The following is a 19,048-nucleotide window of genomic DNA, read 5'->3' as shown; positions in this document are numbered from 1 at the left end:
GCTCAACTGTAACGGGACAGGGTAAGGTGGTTTCGGAAGCTGGGAGGGTGGGACTTCGGAGGCAGCGGCGGAGGCTGCATTTAAAAAAAAAAAAACAGTAAAGGGGAGAGGAAAAGGCTAGCGCCCGTTATTATAACGGGCTTCAGAACACTAGTTGTTGATATTTTCTTTATCTCTTCAGCACCCAGATCAAATCCAGATACAAGAGTCCCCAAAAGTGAACATTGATACCAGTGCATGCATACATATATATAAACATACACATAAAATATACAACTAAGAACTATTACATAAAATATAAAATGAAATAACAAAATAAAAACAAAACCAATTAAGAGCCTGTATTAACCATCTCCGACACACCCTATGAGGGTCTTAATCGCAGCTGATTCTCTCAAGGTCTTCCCTGCTTAAAAATTTGTTTATTTATTGCCTTAAAAATGCATCCAAACAAAACTGCTTAGCAGCTTTGCTCTGTGAGGCTTCAGGGGCTTGTGGTGATGTACACAGTCTTTTTTTCAAGCTCATCCTCATCAGCAGAGACCCTCTTAAAAACCGATTTCCTCGTTGTTATTAGAGAAGCCAGAGAGCAGAAACTGAGCTGCAGACAAAATACTTGAGATGACTAAAATTTAGCAGTCCTAATGGCAATAAACTAGCAAAACTTACAAAAATGCAGCAGGGAGCACTGTGAGAGGGATGTGACCTCACCACCATCTGATCTCCTTGGCAACACGGTAAGATAGTTCCCTTGAGGGGATGGGGCTGCTCTGGGAAGAGCAACCTGCCTGCTTGTATGCAGAAGGTTCCAAGGTCCCTCCCGGAAGCATCTCCAAGAGAGGGCTGGGAAAGACCCCTGCCTGCAGCCTTGGAGAAGCCGCTGCCAGTCTGTGAGGACAATACTGAGCTGGATGGACCAATGGGCTGACTCAGGATATGGCAGCTTTCTGTGTTCCTATCTCCTTAAGTCTCCTTTTCTATCCCGGACTCTGACCAGTTTTCTCTCTTCCTTCCAGCAGGTGACAGTTGGGAGAGGAAACATGAAGGGAAACCCACCAGAGGATTTATGGGTGGTGCCAGATGAAATAAAAGGGAGCACAGATGAAAAACTGGAGCAAAATGTGAAAATCAAAGTGGAAAAAATAATGCAAAAAGCAAGAGAAAGGAGCCTGTGCCCTCAGCATAGCAAAAGATTGACTTCTGGACCAAGCTTTGAACCTCAGAAAGCAAGCGGGGAGAAATTATATGAATGTTTGGCTTGGATTGTGGAAAGAGTGTCTCTCTCTTCACTCCCAATATAATTTGAAGACTTAAAGTTGGAATGTTAAAGGTGGAAACTATAAATTTAGTTAAAACTTAACCTTCTCCCAAGTAGTGTGACCCCTTTGATAATAGCAGATACTATTAGATCCACCTGGTGTATAAAATCTGAATCTAAACTATTGACTTCGCAATTTTCTCCTAAGTTTTTATGATCCTTGGCTTTTGATAGTGCCCAGAAGGCACTTAAGCAGACAATTAGCAATATCAATCCTCAAAAGGATATTAATTTGGTCCTCCGCAAATAGTTATCTTGCTAAGAATTAAGTCACCTTAAACCAGCAAATGATCTCTAGGCATTGACAGTGGCCTCCCATTACAGGGCTTTCCCCTTCGCTCACTGGAGTGTGGTGCTGACGGGGAATGCAAGGGTTTGTCCTTAAAATGCTGGTGCAGTTGAGTCCATTGAACGTGTCCTTCTCGATGGTATATTTTTTCAGTCAATAAGAAATCCTTGTCTAACCCTGGTTTCACTGCCTTTCCCTTGGCATTCAGAGTTATTTCATGTCACCCGTTTACTTTCTGGAGCAAATCCTGAGACTACTTTTAAAGTAGCTAAATTCTTCAAGGCTGCTACGGAAGTCCAAGCCAACCATGAGACCGGTTCGAAATGAATCTGGACTGGATTTAAACCAACCCTGTCTGGCCCAGCCTCAGCTGAACCGAGTCCAGTGTCGTTTTGCCATCAGACAGGATTGACTGGCAGGCTGACTTGGAGAACTTACTTGTATAGGGAGATCTGGTGAGGATTCCCCTTCACCACTAGCATGCATTCCCTAGAGCATTTAGGGAGGGGCATGAAAAACGTAATTTTTACCTTTTAAAATCCAGGTGCCAAGGCAGTGGAGGCGGTAGATACATCAGAGGTGGCACCCAGGTCTCCTCCAACCCCCCTCCCACCTGCCTACCAAATGACAGCACAGGCTGGCAGCAGCTCAGTTTCGGCCTGTGATGCCTTTGACTACATTTTGTCTCTTGTTTTTTTGGGAACTAAACCTTTAAAGTAACTATTGATTGAAAGTGAACTAGTTGCAAAGTAAAATTACTTGATTCTCTTTAAGGAAAAATTGTCGCCTCTGTTTTCTCCACCACCACCCCACACCTAACAACTTGACCACTCTAGCAAAGTTATATATGTTTGTGGGGAACAGAGGTTTGGAAGGATGTTGCAGTACAGTCAGAATAAACCAAAAACCTACTTGGCAGCAGTTCAATCTGAAGGTCACAGGATGGTTGAGACCAAGCCCTGAGCAGTGGTAGCAGCACGGGGGGATCCGTCACCCAAGTATACCCCCCGAACCGACCTGCAAGCTAGTTCTCTGAATGCGGGGGGTCGTCAGTCTGTTTCGGACCAGCAGTCCCCATTTGGGGGGCTGGGGCGGTTCAAACTCTTATTTCCCTCAAAGCAAGCCAGTCCACACATCTCTAGTGGCTGCTTGCAAGATTCAATCATCACAACACACACAAAAAGTGTATCCCTGATCCAAAAGAGAAACCTGAACACCACAAAAGATCAGGAAAGAAAGCTACTAAAAACTCTGATAAAGATGGGTATTTTAATAACAAGAATTAGAAGTTCTACATAGAGTAACTTAAAACACAAGTAAGATAATTATATACAAATACACCCTCATACATATACCTATAGAATCTATATATTTAATTCTCCTGGATGTGCCTAGGAATGTGTGTCCCAGCGCCCAGCTGATTGGCTGGGTGGCAGAGGCGCCTGATTGGCTGAGGTGCACCCAGGAGGATTGGTTCCCGCGGAGGCAGCAGGCCCGGCCGCGGAGGCAAGGCCGGGGGGGGGGAGAAAGGGGGGCAGAAGTGGTGGTGGGGAGGAGAGGTGGCTGGGCCCAGCACGGGCCGGACATGGTCAGGAAGCGGATACTGGGGCAGAAGGGGGGGGGAGATGCTCTGTGCGAGGTCAGCTAGTTGTATTAGATTGTTCCCAAGTATCTGTAGTGAAAGTGTGCTTGCAAATGAGCTAAAATCCTCTTAAAACTAACTAACTAACTAACAGCTTATTGATTCCATATTGTATCACGAGTTGGAAGTCTTCTCCAAGTATGGAAGTCTTGTTCAGTAGGTCAAATGTGTTTCGACTTTAAAGTCTTCCTCGATGACCTTGTCAAGTGCCGTCATGAGGGCCTCACTCCTCCAGACTCCAAGTTCATTTACTTATTCCATAGCACCTTATGATTCTTATATGTAGGGCCCCTGTTAGAAAGCTCCTGGATGCCCAAATCTCCCTGATGTCTCAGGTTGAGGCTGTGGCCAGGAGTGCTTTTTATCAGCTTCGGCTGATACTCCAGGTACATAGGTGGGTAACCTCTAGGCTTGACTTCTGTAATGCACTCTATGTAGGGCTGCCTTTGTACGTAATTCGGAAACTACACTCGGTACAGAATGCGGCAACCAGATTGGTCTCCGGGTTTACCCAAAGGGACCATAGAACACCAATTCTAAAAGAACTGCACTGGCTGCCGATATGTTTCCAAAGGAAATACAAAGCGCTGGTTATCCTCTATAATAAAGCCCTTGAGTGTAATCCCGTGTCCCTGCCCGTGTCTTTCTCGGCCATTCTGGGCATGTGCAGAGCGCATGCCCAGAACATCCGAGACAGATATGGCCACAGGGACATGGGCGGCCATGTTGGGTCCTGGTAAGCGGAGGCAAAGCAGCAGCAGGAGGTGGCGGCGATTGGGGCCGATGCCGGCCGTGGTGGGGCAACAGGGATCGATGGCGGCGGTGGCTGTGATGGGACGACGGGGAAGCGATGGCAGCGGCAAGTGGGGCCCGTGGCCGCGGTGGCCGCGGAGGGGCGACAGTTGGTGGTTGCGGGGTCGGCCCGGCAGCGGACTGGCACCCCGCAGTGGGCCCCGATATCAGGGGCAGAAGGTGGAAACGGGGGGAGCAGTGGCTGTCCGGCAGCTGGCCACAACGACGGACAAGCGGCGGCAGCGGCCATGGCAGGCCGCGTGGTGTGGTGGGCCTGCCGCGGCCGGCATCGGACCCAGTCGCCGCCTCCTGCTGCTGCTTCGCCGCCGCTTCCAAAAATGTCAACTGTTAACTGTTTGCCACCCGGGAGGAGGAGCGGAGGGCCGGTAAGAAAAAAAATTAAAATGAAGGGGGGGAAGGGCAGAGGGAGGGGCAAGAGGGAGTAGGGCAGGGAGGAGGGAGGAGGGCAAGAGGGAGTGGGGCAGGGAGGAGGGGGAAGGGCAAGAGGGAGTGGGGCAGGCAGAAAGGGGGAAGGGCAAGAGAGAGTGGGGCAGAGGGGAGGGGCAAGGGCAAGAGGGAGTGGGTCGGGGGGAGGGGCAAGGGCAAGAGGGAGTGTGGCAGGGGGAGGGGCAAGGGCAAGAGGGAGTGGGGCAGGGGGGAGGGGCAAGGGCAAGAGGGAGTAGGGCAGGGGGAGGGGCAAGAGGGAGAGGGGCAGGGGGGAGGGGGAGGGCAACAGGGAGTGGGGCAGGGGGGATGGGCAAGAGCATGGAGGAGGACGTGGTGCGGCGGTGAGGCAGCGGCAAAGCCGGGCGGGGGCGCGGAGGCGGACGGAGACGGATGGTGAAGACGGCAGGGGTGGATGTCACTCTTGGAGGAGGCGGCAGAACTCTCCCCTGCTAGCGCCCGTTATTTTAACGGGCTTGAAAACACTAGTTACCTATAAAACCCTTAATGGCTTAGGTCCAGGGTACTTTTTATTATTTATTTATTATTTATTTATCCGATGTCTATACCGCCATTCCAAAAATGGCTCAGGGCAATTTACACAGAGAAATAATAAATACATAAATAAGATGGATCCCTGTCCCCAAAGGGCTCACAGTCTAAAAAGAAACATAAGACAGCCACCAGCAACAATCACTATGTACTATGGTGTGAGTGGATAGGGCCAGTTACCCTCCCCCTGCTAAATAAGGATAATCACCACGTTAAAAGGTGCCAGTTTGCTAAGTTAGCAGGGGTTAAGAGATCGCCTTCTCTGTTGTGAACCCTGTCGCCTATTAAGATCATCTGGAGGGGTCAGGTTATGGTTGCCGCAAACTCATTTGGTGGTATCTTGGGACTGGGCCTTTTCTGTGGCTTTGGAACGCACTCCTTGCTGAAATAAGAGCATCTCCTTCTCTGTTTGCCTTTAGAAGGATGCTGAAGATGTACCTGTTTTCCCAGGCCTTCAACTGAGACTCAATTTTTCAAATTTTAATGTGTTATTAATGTGGTTTTCTCTATGATTTTTATCTTTTTATGAATCTTACATGTGTTGTTTTATGTCTTAATTCTGTACACCGCCTCGAGATTTTTATACTAGGCAGTACATAAATTCAATAAATAAATAATAATAAAACTGCATGATACCAGGGCCAGGAAATGAGCCACATTGGTCCACTTTTAGCTGAAATGAGAGGTTAAACACTTCCGGTTCTGACACTGACCGAGCAAAACACTTCTCTGGGAGTCTCTGAGAGAAGACCTGCAAAAAGCAACTGGAGGGACCCAACAACCCATCCCCCCCGGATTAAAGTGGGAGGCGAAGAAGACTCAACCAGGCTAGGAATTTATATACCGCCTAGTATAATAATCTCTAAAATATTTCAGCTCCCTTGGAGAGTGGTTGCCTGTCAGAGTGGACAGCCATACACCAACTAGAGCAATGGTCGGACTAAGCATCACATGTTCCAAGGGGCTGCCCAGAGAGGCTTCTGATACTCCCCATCCCAGCTGTTCTCTTTCCCCTGCAACCACTCCAGGTGGCCCCATGGGATCCAGCCCTGAAGAAGCAGCCAGCCACACGCTGAATGGGCCTGAGATCGCTCCCTCGCTGTCATAGCTCAGACCCCTCAGTCAGAAGAGGAGCGGGAGGATTTGGTCAGGAGAGCAAGCTCAGAAGCACAGCAGGAGGACTTGGCTGTGAGAACAGACTCTGAAGCGGAGCTGGAACGGCAGCAGACAGAGGAATCTCAACAGCTGGCAGAGATGAGGGCTGAGGAGACTGATCAGGAGGAAGCTGGAATTGCACTTGTGTTAAGAAGATGTCTCAAGAGAAAGGCTCAGATCTCGCAGGAGAGGGAATAGAACTGCTGAGTCAGGAAAGCTTGATTGGCTGCCGGTTATCTTGAGCCCTATATCAAGCAAACGCTGTTTCTAAGACGGTACTATCAGCAATGTTGCCTACTCCAGACAGTGTTCCTCGTGCTTATAATTGCCCAACTTTTCTTGTTTCAGCCTGTCCTTGTTCTGTTCCTTCCTTGCTCCTTTATTTCAGTTATTGCTCAGAGATCGTAGAGAGGGGTACCTAGTTTAGTTTCAAGGGGACTTTATGTTTGTTTTTACTACTTTATCTTTGAGAGCCATCGTTTGCTTTCATCCGTGCCGCTAAGCTGCTACTTTCTTATCTACAGAATTTCTATCTTGACTCACAGAAGTGGAGCTGGAGGGACGATAAATCCTGTCGGGTCCGCCATTCCAACATGAACCCCTGGATCCTCCTCCAGAGCCCAAGTGGCTCAGACTGATGGGCTCCTCTCCTTTGGAATTCCCTTTGCCTGCCCTTGCTGTCATTCCTTTCTGTCCTCCCAACATTCCAACAGTCAGAACTTAGTCTGGGTGCTCCTTGCGAACAGGGAGGGACCTCTTTGGGGGTCGGGCTTAGGAACGTGGGGGGTCATGACTTCTATAGCAGAGTATTTCTGGAGCTAACGCACTCCCATTACAGCAGAAGTTAACAGGGTCTCAGGGGCAACAGCTTGTAGATGATAAGCATGGAGATTCTGTAAGGTTAAACGAATCTCCTTTATTCAGAAGTACATGCTGAGAGGAAAAGACCTATCTCTAACTTCTGGCGATGTGTTGGTCAGAGAGAGACCTGTAGCGGTCATCTGGGTCATCATTCCTCTGCCACATGTTCAGTGTTTTATCCTCGATTTTAATAGGGATCATTTGGAATAGAAAGAATAGCAAGTTCATCTTTGGGGAAATATTCATTTTAACCAATGCTATCCTTCCCAGCCAAGAAAGATTTAATTTCCCCCACCTTGTTAGATCTGCCATAATAAGGCTCCACGACGGTGAGTAATTATTCTTGAACAGGTCTTTATTATTCACTGTTAAATTAATCTGTAAATATTTAATTGGTTTTTCTGTCAGTTGAAATCCAGTCTTGTCTTTCAAATATAAAAGTTCTGTACCTGACAGGTTCCATGTGAGGATCTGCATTTTGTTTGTATTAATCTTATATCCTGAAACCATGCCATAATGATTGATATGCTCCATTACAGAGTCCAAAAAGTGCTTTGGTTGAGTAATTGTAAGGATTATATCATCTGCATACAATTTTATTTTATGTTCTTGATCCGCCATTTTAATTCCAGAGACCTTTAGTTCCTGCTGTATCTTCATCACCAATGGCTCAAGAGCTAGGATAAACAGCAATGGTGAAGGGGGACACCTTTGTCTAGTGCCCTTTGTGATGGTACATTTTTTGGATATTGTCCCATTCACTATTATCTTTGCTGATTGTTTTTGGTAAATGCTTTGAATCCATGAGAGAAAATTAGGACCGTAGTTCATTTTTTCTAATAGTTTATTTATTTGTTCGATTTTTATACTGCCCTTCCAAAGTGGATCAGGGCAGTTTACAATTAAAACAAAACCATTAAAACCAATAACAGTTAAAACAGAACTATAAACAATGTAAGACATCAATTAACAATTTAAAACATCATTAAAAAAAACAATTAAACCATCAGAACAATTAAAAAACCCTGAAAACCAGGTTACAGCATTAAAACAATTAAAACTAATTCAAAACCCTGGAAGGCCAGGCCAAACAGATAGGTCTTAAGGGCTCTCCTGAAGGTCAATAAAGAATTCAGATTGTGGATTTCTGCTGGGAGTACATTCCACAGTTCAGGAGCAGCTACAGAGAAGGCCCGCCTCTGAGTCACCACCATACGAACCAGTGGTAAAGGGAGACAGACCTCCTCAGATGACCTTAATGTGTGGTGGGGATCATGTAGAAGAAGGCACTCTCTAAAATAACTCAGACCCAAGCTGTTCAGGGCTTTAAAGGTAATAACCAGCACTTTGTATTTTGCCTGGAAACATATTGGCAGCCAGTGTAACTGTTTCAAAACAGGCAAAATATGGTCTCTCCAGGTTGCCCCAGAGAACAATCTGGTTGCCACATTTTGAACTAAATGAAATTTCTGGACTATGTAAAAGGCAGCCTCACGTAGAACACATTGCAGTAGTCGAGCCTGGAGGTTACCAGCTGATGCACCACTGTTTTGAAGTCATTTTCTTCAAGGAATGGGTGCAGCTGTCCATTCAGCTGAAGTTGATAGAAAGCACTCCTGGCCATGGCCTCCGCCTGAGATACCAGGGTGAGGCCTGGGACCAGGAGTACTCCCAAGCTGCACAACTGCTCTTTTTGGGGGAGTGTAACCCCATCCAGCACAGGAAGATCTAACACACCCCTCAGAGTCTGAGCCCCCACAATGAGCACCTCCGTCTTGCTTGGATTCAGATTCAATTTGTTCTCCCTCATCCAGCCCATTACTGCCTGTAGGCAGGCATTTAGAGAATGAGTGCATTTCCTGAAGATTTAAAGGAGAAGTAGATTTGGTATACGGATAAGAGCACCAAAACTCCTGATGACCAAAACTCCTCATGTAGATATTGAAAAGCACTGGTGACAGAATGGAGCCCTGAGGGACTCCATATAACAGCTCCTATTGTGAGGAGCAAGTGTCACCAAGCTCCACCATCTGGAATCTATCTGAGAGAGAGGAGTGGAACCACTGCAAGGCAGTGCCCCCATCCCCAACTCCCCCAGGCGATCCAGAAGGATACCATGGTCAATGCTGTCAAGAGATCCAGAAGAACCAGCAGAGTCACACTCCCTCTGTCAATTCCCCGGTAAAGGTCATCCATCAGGCTGACCAAGGCTGTCTCAACCCCATAGCAAGCTCTAAAGCCAATTTGAAATGGGTCTAGATAATCGGTTTCCTCCAAGACTGCCTGGAGCTGGTCGGCTACCACCCTCTCAATCACATTTTTGCAAGGAGGTTGGCAATTTCACATTTGAGTTCTTTAAGGACTCTTGGATGGATGCCATCCAGCCCTGGCGATTTGCTAGTTTTCAGTTTTTCCAGACAGTTTAGATCATCATCTCTTGTCACTTCTATCTGACTTGGTTATTTAGCCTCCATCCCCGAAAAGCCTGGTTCAGGAACAGGTATATGCTCAGTATCCTCTGCCATGAAGACGGAGGCAAAGAACTCATTTAGCTTCTCTGCAACCTCCATATCCTCCTTAGTAATTCCTTTCACTCCGTCATTGTCTAATGGTCCAACCACCTCCATGGCAGGTTTCCTGCTTCTGATGCATTTAAAGAAGTTTTTGTTATTCCCCTTGACGTTTTTAGCTAAATGTTCCTCAAACTCTCTTTTTGCCTCCCTTATTGTCACCTTGCATTTCTTTGGTCAGAGTTTGTGTTCCTTTCTGTTCTCTTCATTTAGACAGGCCTTCCAATTTCAGAAGGAAGTCTTCTTCCCTTTTATGGCTTCCTTGTGAGCTGGAGAGTTTGAACTTCTAGCCTATGCTCTGGATGGCTAAATAGCACTTGAACTGTGTTTGGTACACAGGGGATCCAGATTCTGTATTCAGAATCCATTAATGATAATGTAGTACATTTTCATGCATTAATGATAATGAAGTACATTTTTATACATGTTTTTGCACATTGTTGTCGAATGTTAGCCATGCTGGCATCCTCCTGGACATAGCGGTACCTTTCCTCCTTTTGGGCATACAATCTAACTGGGCTTCTAGTACTGTGATTTTGAGTAAACTCCATACACTCTGTAGCCAAGTGACTCCTGATTTTCCCTTTCCGCTCTCTTTTCACCATACTCCTCATTTTGGAGACGTTTTCTCTTATGAAATTCAAAATGTCTGTGTTAGACTTCCTTGGTGATTCTCTCCCCACATGTATGCTGAATTTGATCACACTATGGTCACTGTTCCCTAAAAAGGGTTGATGATACTGACATCACACACCAGGTCCTGGGTGCCACTGCCACTCAGGATTAAGTCCAAGGTCATCTTCTCTCTGGTTGGTTCCAAGACCAACTCTTTTAGGGCACAGTTATTCAGCGTATCTGATTTGACCTCTTTGTCATTACCTGACTGAATTTACCCAGCCTATGTGTGGGTAATTGAAGTCACCCATTATTACAGCCCTGCCTCTCCTTGATGCCTCCCTGATTTCCTCCTGCAACTCCCAGTCGCTGTCAGCGTTTTGATCCAGAGGACAATAGAACGTCCCAGGTAGCACGTTCGTTTTCAGGCTTGTATGGGTTTCTGTGGAGGACTCCAGCCCAACTAGGTTTTCTAGCTTGTTAGATTCTATCCCTTCTTAACATAGAGTGCTACTCCACCTCCAAGGCACCCCTCCCTGCCTTTTCTATAGAATTTATATCCAGGGATAACAGTGTCTCACTGGTTCTCACTGTTCCACCATGCTTCTGAGGTTTATGTGGTTTCTACCCAGTGTGGGTTCTATGGTGTACAGTAAGTTGTGGCCTCGTGCTGAAGCTCTTTCCACACTCCAGGAATTTATGTGGTTTCTCCCCAGTGTGGGTTCTATGGTGTATAATAATATGTCCACTTGTGCTGAAGCTCTTCCACACTCCAGGCATTTATATGATTTCTCCCCAGTGTGGGTTCTATGGTGTATAATAAGATATCCGCTTGTGCTGAAGCTCTTTCCACACTCCAGGCATTTATGTGGTTTCTTCCTTGCGTTCATTTCCTTCTAAGATTGAAAGCTGGGTTCAGTAGAGGAGCTTTTCCTACACGGAGGACACAGGCTTCTTTCTCCTGCTTGCTGTGTTATTTGAAGGATTACATGCTGAGAAGCATTGGATTCATTCCTGTTCTCCCAGTTTTCTCCAGTGTTTATTCTCTCTTGTTTCCTTTTTCCCCATCTAGCTGCTCCATCCATTGGGTTTCTATCATTCTTCTTCTCTCAACATTTACCTGCAGTACCCCGAAAGAGAAAACTAGTTAGAGCCTGGGACAGAAAAGGAAACTGAAGGAGACCCTATTGTCACGAGCCAATGGCCCAGATCCTGTCTGCATGTGTCTCTTCTCCTTGAGAAAAAAATGAGCTCTGAACTGCTTACTGAAACTACTGAGCTAAACCTGTTAATCTATTCATTTCCATAGCAATGCCTTATAAAATATTGTTATTAATATCCATTTGATAGTTGTATTTTGTATTCTCTTATAAGTTGCCCCCACCAAAGGACTATGGGCAACAACCAAGAATCTTGTTGTTTGAACATTGATATTTTGGAAGCTGAGCAACGTGCCTCAGTGACCTTGCAGATTACAGAACCTCCAGGACCTTCACTGACTGGCTTTATTTATTTATCTAACGATCGAATAATAAAATAAAATAAAATAAATATTTTTATACCGCCCAAAACACAACTTCTCTGGGCGGTTTACTAAACAATTAAAACAACCAATAAAGATTGACGCATTTCAACAATTTAAATTGTAAAAGTGAAAACTATTAAAACAATTAAAACAATATCTAATTACAAGCCTAGGTGAACAAATGCATCTTGACTGCCCTTTCCAAAGTTGTAAGCGATGGGGAGTCTCTTATTTCAGCAGGAAGTGACCTGCAATTTGCGTTTGTCCCAAGACCCTTTTGGATAAGCCCATAGTCGTCATGGCCACTATGCATTCCTGAGCCGCTCCAGACAAATTGGTCCCAAAGTGGGCATTGAAGTCCCCCAGGACCACAACCCTGGGAGACACCTGAGACCAAGTCCGTCGGCTCAGTAAGGAACTCCATTGGGCAGTGGGGCGATCGGTACACCAAGAGAAGTCCCAGTCTATCCCTGGTCCCCAAACCTAGGCACACACATTCAGTATGGTCAGGCACTTCCACAGGGATCCTGGTCAGGGAGAGGTTATTCTTATAGACCGCAGCCACTCCACCTCCCCGCCCATGTCCCCACACCTGCTCCTCAACAGAATGCCCTGGAGGGACATGCTGGGACCAGACTGGGCCACCAGCCTCCCCCAAACAAGTCATGGATGGTTTCCGACTTATTCTGGACAGACCTGGCACTACATAGGAGCAAGTCAAGGGTCTGAGGGAGGTCCACACTGCTCCCCAAGGTCAAAGAGCTGGCAGGGCAGCTGGAAGGGAAAACAGCTCATAGATTTCCAACTTCCCTTCCCCTGTAACGGTGTGCTGACCTGCCAATTTACTTCCTCTATTCCCCACCACCCCATCATAGCCACCCCACAGTCAGTGGACACAACCCCTGTCTCCCCATCCCCATACAAAACAAGACACATCTGGAACACCCAGGATCTGAAAACTACAGAAGCCAAACAAATATCATCAGGCTCTGGCCCTGGTCGCCCCCCGAAGTGGCTCTCTCAAAGGGGCTGCCCCCTTTAGTGTTGCCCCTTCGGTGTGACCCCACCGGTGGCAGGCCCAACGCCACAGGCCAGCCGTCCTTTTATAAGCCCAGAAAGACAGCTAATCTGAGCAGCTGACCCTCAGGAACTGCTGACTCACCCCCTCTGGCCCCGATCCTGCACAGACAAACCTACAGCGCACCCTCAGCCCCACACGTTAGGGGGCACACAGGCTGGCAAGCTGACAACAGCAGACAGCAACCACACAGGCTGGGCTGCCACTGTCTGCCACTGGGCTGCCACTGTCTCTGGGAAGCAGATGTTAAAGCCTCCTCCTCTCTACAAGGCTTCTAGCAACTGTGCTCATGTTTTAGATTCAAGCAAAGTGCCAGCTTGTTACCGGCTAGATGTTTCCCAGACGTACTGGGCAGACATTAGCAGGAAGCAATTCACGCTTGTTATGGTGCTAATTGTTGCATCTTCCAGGCCTTTGGGCAGCTCTTGTTTGTATTAGAAGGAAGAGTGCTCCTCCCTCCCTCCTCCCATCAACATCAATGAGGCCAGCCCTAAAGGCCAGGACAGAGAGATGGGCTTTTTGCTGCTGATCTATCAAGGCCAGAGAACACTTCACATGACACTAGCCGCTCTCCGGGCCTGTCCCAAAACAATGGGGTGCAAGACTTAACCCTGCTGAACACCAGAGGACAACTTGATGGATGCCTGACAACTCTAGAGGGGCCAGAACCCCAAAGATGGGCAAGAGGTTTTACAGATGACACCCCAGTGAGAAGTGGGAAGACCCTGCCCCTCGAGAACCATCCAAGTGATCTGCGGAGATATCCATTGGGACTGGAGACAGAATTCGCCAGAGAGCTGGACCCTCCCATCAGTTCTCTCCCACACGTGCCATCAGCGCCCCCCAATTTCCCGTCTGTTCTCTGTACCCCAATTGCATTGAACTCAAGCTTCTGATGGGTGGGAAAGGATCAGACCTGGCCAGTTTGGCCTCTCCTCCACCAGACCCTTTCCCAAGACCTCCTCCCTTTGCAGACACATTCCAACCTCCTCTCCCCAACCTGAGAGTTGTATCTCAGGTGAAGTTAGCTTGGAGGCTGCTGCCAAATAGGGCTCTGCACAAAACCAGGTTGCCCAGTTTGGTTCGAGTCTGAAGCAAACTCCAACTGGCCTGGGCATGTTTGGTTTTGAGCACCCCGAAGCCCCTGGTTTGGTTAGGTTCACGGTTGGGTTTTTTAACCCCCCCTTCCACCCCACCCCACATTTATATTGCACTCTTTCTCCAAGGAGCCTAGAGCAGTGTATATAGTCAAGTTTATTTTATTGTCTATGCCTGTGAAAGGCTGAGAGAGAAATGACTGGTCCAGAGTCTCCCAGCAAGTAGCATGGCCGAATGGTGATTTCAACTTGGGTGTCTCCGCTCCTAGTCCAGCACTCTAACCACTACACCACAATGGTTCTTCAGAAATATAACTCATGGCTGCTGCTCCAGGGGGCTTTTCAGAGGACACTCCCCCTGCTAGCCTCTGTTAATTTCAGAATTGCCCAGTCTTTGGGCAGTCTTCAGCCCATTCTAGACCTGCCTGCTGCTGCACATGCCCAATGGGTCTCTATGGGTCACCCGCACATGCCCAATGGGTCTCTATGGGGCGGCCTCCAAAATGTCCACTGTGACAGAAGTCAGGACCGGAATGGCCTGAAGACTGCTTGAACCAGGCAATTTGGACATTAACAGAGGCTGGTGGGGGAGGGAGGACCTTCGGAGAACCCATGTGGCCTCGGAGAAGCTCCCCAGAACAGCGGCGGCAAGTTATATTCCTATTTAAAAATAAATAAATAAATTTAATTTAGAACCCCCCAAACAGGCCAGGGGGTTCGGTTCAATATCAAACAAAACTTGGGGTGGGGGGTGGGGTTGGTCCAATACTGAGCTATAAAACCAAACCAGTTCAATGTCCAACAGGTTCAGAATCGAACTTGTTCACACATCCCTACTGCCATAGCCTCTTCTCTGTATTTCTTTCATATACTCTCCCAGCAAGATACACAAGACACAGTTTCGCTGGGTTTTTTCCTCTTTCACTGCAACCACCGTGGGAACCATGGGATGACATTATTTATGTAATCAATGGGGCAAACCAGAGAACTCTGCTCTTGGAGAACTGGGGAAGAATGAGGGCTGGGCTGATGGACCTCCCTACAGGGAGGCAGCCTGGGGCCCCGCCTGGGGTTGGTAATGTCCCATGGAGGTTCCCAGGGGAGACAGGTGGCTCCAGGAACCGAGATCATTCACTCATGACATGCCCCAGGCTGCAAGCCTTCCATATTTGAGCTGGGTGACTTCCCGGGGTTCCTAGCGGACGCTTAATAAGGGAGCAGGCAAACCACCCTCTTGGCGCCTCCCTCCGGTAGTAGCAGGAAACCAGAGGTGAAGGTAGAACTTGCAGCGGGAGAGCCCAGCTCAGAATCACAGGCCGCCTCAGAATTGTGAGCTGCTCTCCTGGGACGTTGCATCCGCCCAGCTGCTGCTGCCCAGGGGAGAGGGGGGCTCTCAGGCGGCTCTTACTGAAGGTCCCCTGGGGAGAAAAGGGGCTCCGGGACTAGAACTGCTGGCTGACCAACTGACTTGGGACACTTGAGGGGATCCAGCCCACACCCGGGGGGAAGAAGCACCTGAAGGCTTCCAGTGGCCTGTGCACAAGGACGTTGGCTCTGGCCTGATGCTCACTACATTGCCCAGTGCAGTGGTGTGGCCACCATGGAGGACTGCACCTTGCTGAGAGAACCTTGGCAATGCGCCCTGTAGGTCTGTCTAGCTACTACCTAGGAAGACTGTGGGGTTCTGGCCAATAGTCTGTGGGGATAGACTGTGCCTTGACAAAAGAAGCCCCAGTGATGCCCTTTAGGACTCCGGCTGCAGCATCCCAACTCTCTGGGAATTACCTCAGTGGAGCAGCATCTACACTGAAGGTGGACCATTGAAGGTGGAAATCAAGGAAAACCCATTCTGCTCAGAACGCTATGAGAAATGTTTCCACTATGAGGTGGAAATGTTTGGCAATCTTTTTCCACCTTTGATGGCTATATGATTACTCTAAAATCTGTTGGACTCAAATTAAGAAAAGAATGGAGAAGAGATTGCAAATAGAAACAGCTTTAAACCCTCTTAGACAATGATCTGAAGATGGACATGAGGGAGGCATCCAGGAGAGACAGAGTTGTGGAAATGGGTGTCTTGAACCACCCTCCCTTGGAGTGGGCAAATTCCCATCTGGGTTACAGAGGCCCGATTTCTAGATACACTAAATGACTGTGCCTTAGAACAGCTGGTCATGGAACCAAATAGGGAGAAGCTGACCCTGGACTTAACCCTGAGTGGCGCTCAGCACCTGTTAGGAGATGTCAGGGTCATGGAGCAGATGGGGAACAGGGACCAGAGAGCTATCCAGGTCACCCTATATGCGAGCGGAGACTTGCTTAGGAAGTGCAATATGGCCACTATGGGCTTCAGAAGAGAAAAAGGCTCCAAAATGAGGGGAGTGTTGAAAAGAGAGCTGAAGGGCAAGGCCGGCTGGAGGGTGAAATGGACCTTATTCAAAGCCACCATGATCTAAGCCAGTCAGAACTTACATTTCCAAGTGGCCTGGCCTGCAGCTGTTAGCAGGGGGAGCTTTTTCCAATGTCCCCTTGGAACGGAATCTATCAAGCTTCTGCTCTACTTTTTCTGTGTGAACTGCGTGGGGAGATTTTTCATTGAAAGGCACTACATCGCCTGCATCTGTCTGTCCTCGACCCAAGAAAAATGGGACAGAAATAGTTATTAAAGGCCCAAGAGCCATTGATCAGCTTGATCTAGAGCTGTTCAAGGGATTCCTACTGGACCTACTTCCAAGCTCCTGTCGGTGATGGAGAATGATTTCCATTAGACACATGGAGTCCATCAGTAATGAGCTGTGGGCTTGGAAACTGTGAGGATCCTTGCCTATCAAAGGCCTTTTCCCCAGCTCACTATTATCTCTCGATCTCAAGCTGCTTGGGACTCAATCACTCACTCTCTGACATAAACTCCCAGACTCTCAAAAGCTGAAACTCCTCAAAAGCTGAAACAATTGTTTTGTTTTTGCAGGTAGGTTCCATAACTCATGCAGACTATCAAAACTATTTTTTTAAAACCCCCACAAAATAGCATTCTTTCCCCAGAAAATGCAGGGAAACACTCCTTTTGAAAAGCACGGAGGACCAAGAAAGCTCAGAGGAAAGAAAGGCTAGAGTCACAAAGAGTGAAAAAAGATTGGATTGTGGAGGAACGCTTTCAAAATGCAAGAATATATCTATCACACACCCCTGGGGTGCAGCCTGAGATCTCCAAATATGCCCATTTAATGTGTGTACTTCAAGCTAGCAGACAGATAAAGTCTCCTTAGAAGACAGAGCCAAAGTTCTCAGTTCTGACTTGGAAAAGAATTGCATCTCCACAGCTGATCACTGTGCCTGACTCTACTGTTTTATGGACTTACTGTATATCTATGGGAAGGAGCATAGATCTCCTGTTTGAAGCAGGAGATACAACAAAGCAAGCCTGGGAACCATAGAGACAGAGGAGAGGGATAGGCCTGCATCTGGGATAGCAAGCCAGGTCCAGTAGGATTCGAAAGAAGTGGTTGGAAAAAGATACTCAACCGACATTGGGCTCTTCAACTGAAGTGGGAATTGGGGGGGGAAACCCTACCGATATACTCAACACACCTTGAAAAGTATCCTCTGAACTGGCCCTTTGGTCTCCTTGCAAACAGGTGTAGAAAGGAAAGAAGTTCAATCTGAATGGCAAGGAGAAACTTTCCCCTTCCCCAGCTCAACACTCACTGGTTGCTGAGAGCTTTGGGGCCAATCTGGGGTTGGAGCAAAGAGTTATTATAATGATTTATTATTTTACATTTTATATCCTGCTCTTCCTCCAAGGAGCCCAGAGTGGTGTACTACATACTTGAGTTTCTCTTTCACAACATCCCTGTGAGGTAGGTGAGGCTGAGAGAGAAGTGACTGGCCCAGAGTCACCCAGCAAGTCTCATGGCTGAATGGGGATTGGAACTCGGGTCTCTCCGGTCCTAGTCCAGCACTCTAACCACTACACCATGCTGGCTCTCTTCTCGCAAACCCTCCTGGCCTCTCTCTCCCTCTCCCCAACCACCTCCATGCCCTGGACATGCCACCTCCATGCCACCGCCATGCCCTTCACCCCTCAGAGCCATGCTGGGACATTTCTGACAGCAGAAAAGACCGCTGGGTGGCTGGGAGAGGGAGAGAGAGAGACCACCACCTCCACCCCCTTCCCTGGGGTGCTGCTGCTGCTGCTGCTGCTTTTCCTCCCTTACCTTGCTCTTTAGCCAAAGCATGCAGCAGCCCAGAGTCCTTCAGGCTGGCACGGGGTGTGTGTAAGAACACGTTCAGTCCTTCAGGCAGCGCCGTCCTCTTGCACCCTGCTGCAGACTCAATGATGCCCCTGAAGACTCAGGAAAGTCCTGTTCGTTATTAGGCCCAGTCGGCTTCTGCAGCCTCCTGCAAGCTCTGCCTCCTTTCCAAGCCCTTCACTCCTCCTCCTCCTCAGCTGCTCCTCATGCAACACTTTCAGGCTATTCTCAGGATCCCCAAATCCCTGGTGGCGGGGGGGGGGCTATCCCACAATGCATTGCACAGGAAGCTGAGAGGCGGGGCATGAAAAGGAAATGCAGCAGCAGCAGCTCCGAGCTTCCTGGCCGCTCTTAAAGCAGCACTTCAGGAAGCCGGGCTGCGGGTGGGAGACTGTGAGGATAAGGGAAGGCGGGGGGGGGGCACAAGCGGAGGGTGGTGCAGCCTGGGGAGCTCAGAGCCCGGCCGGCAGCAGGAAGAGGAGGAGGAGGAGGAGGAGGAGAGAGAGAGAGATCCAGGGGGGAGGTGGGGTGATGCATGAAGCCGCCGAAGGCAGAACTCCTGGCCCCAAGCAAGCAAGCAGCTGGTCTCTGGCTACTCCCGTCTGCTCTGAGGAGGGAAGCTGAGGGGGAGGGAAGGAAACTGCCAGATCCCCAATGGAAGGGCTGCTGCACCCCACCTCCTGCACAGCCCGGCCTCAGGGGGATCTGGGGGTCAGTGGGGCCAACCTAGGGGCAGAGGGGGCCCTGCCTGAGGGCCCTCCAGACCTCGCCTGATAGTGACACACACACACACACACAGGCACTCCAGTCAGGATGGGACTTGGGCATTCTTGGCAGGGGATGATGGGCCTTTTAGTCCA

The 19,048-nt window shown here is 48.5% G+C and overlaps 1 long non-coding RNA gene across 1 annotated transcript; it reads right to left on the bottom strand.

Annotated features, from left to right (window-relative positions):
- Positions 1-7,879: 7,879 nt before the first annotated feature.
- LOC128337081 (uncharacterized) lies at positions 7,880-18,444 on the bottom strand. Its single transcript, XR_008312177.1, has 2 exons — positions 18,153-18,444; positions 7,880-11,358 (listed from the first exon to the last, which is right to left on the bottom strand). It is a non-coding gene; the product is annotated as an uncharacterized LOC128337081 (long non-coding RNA).
- Positions 18,445-19,048: the final 604 nt, after the last annotated feature.

Source organism: Hemicordylus capensis, chromosome 14, assembly GCF_027244095.1.
Source record: "Hemicordylus capensis ecotype Gifberg chromosome 14, rHemCap1.1.pri, whole genome shotgun sequence".
Classification (NCBI taxonomy): Eukaryota; Metazoa; Chordata; class Lepidosauria; order Squamata; family Cordylidae; genus Hemicordylus; species Hemicordylus capensis.
Note: the sequence above shows the minus strand (reverse complement) of the source record. Positions and strands in the feature narration are given on the sequence as shown.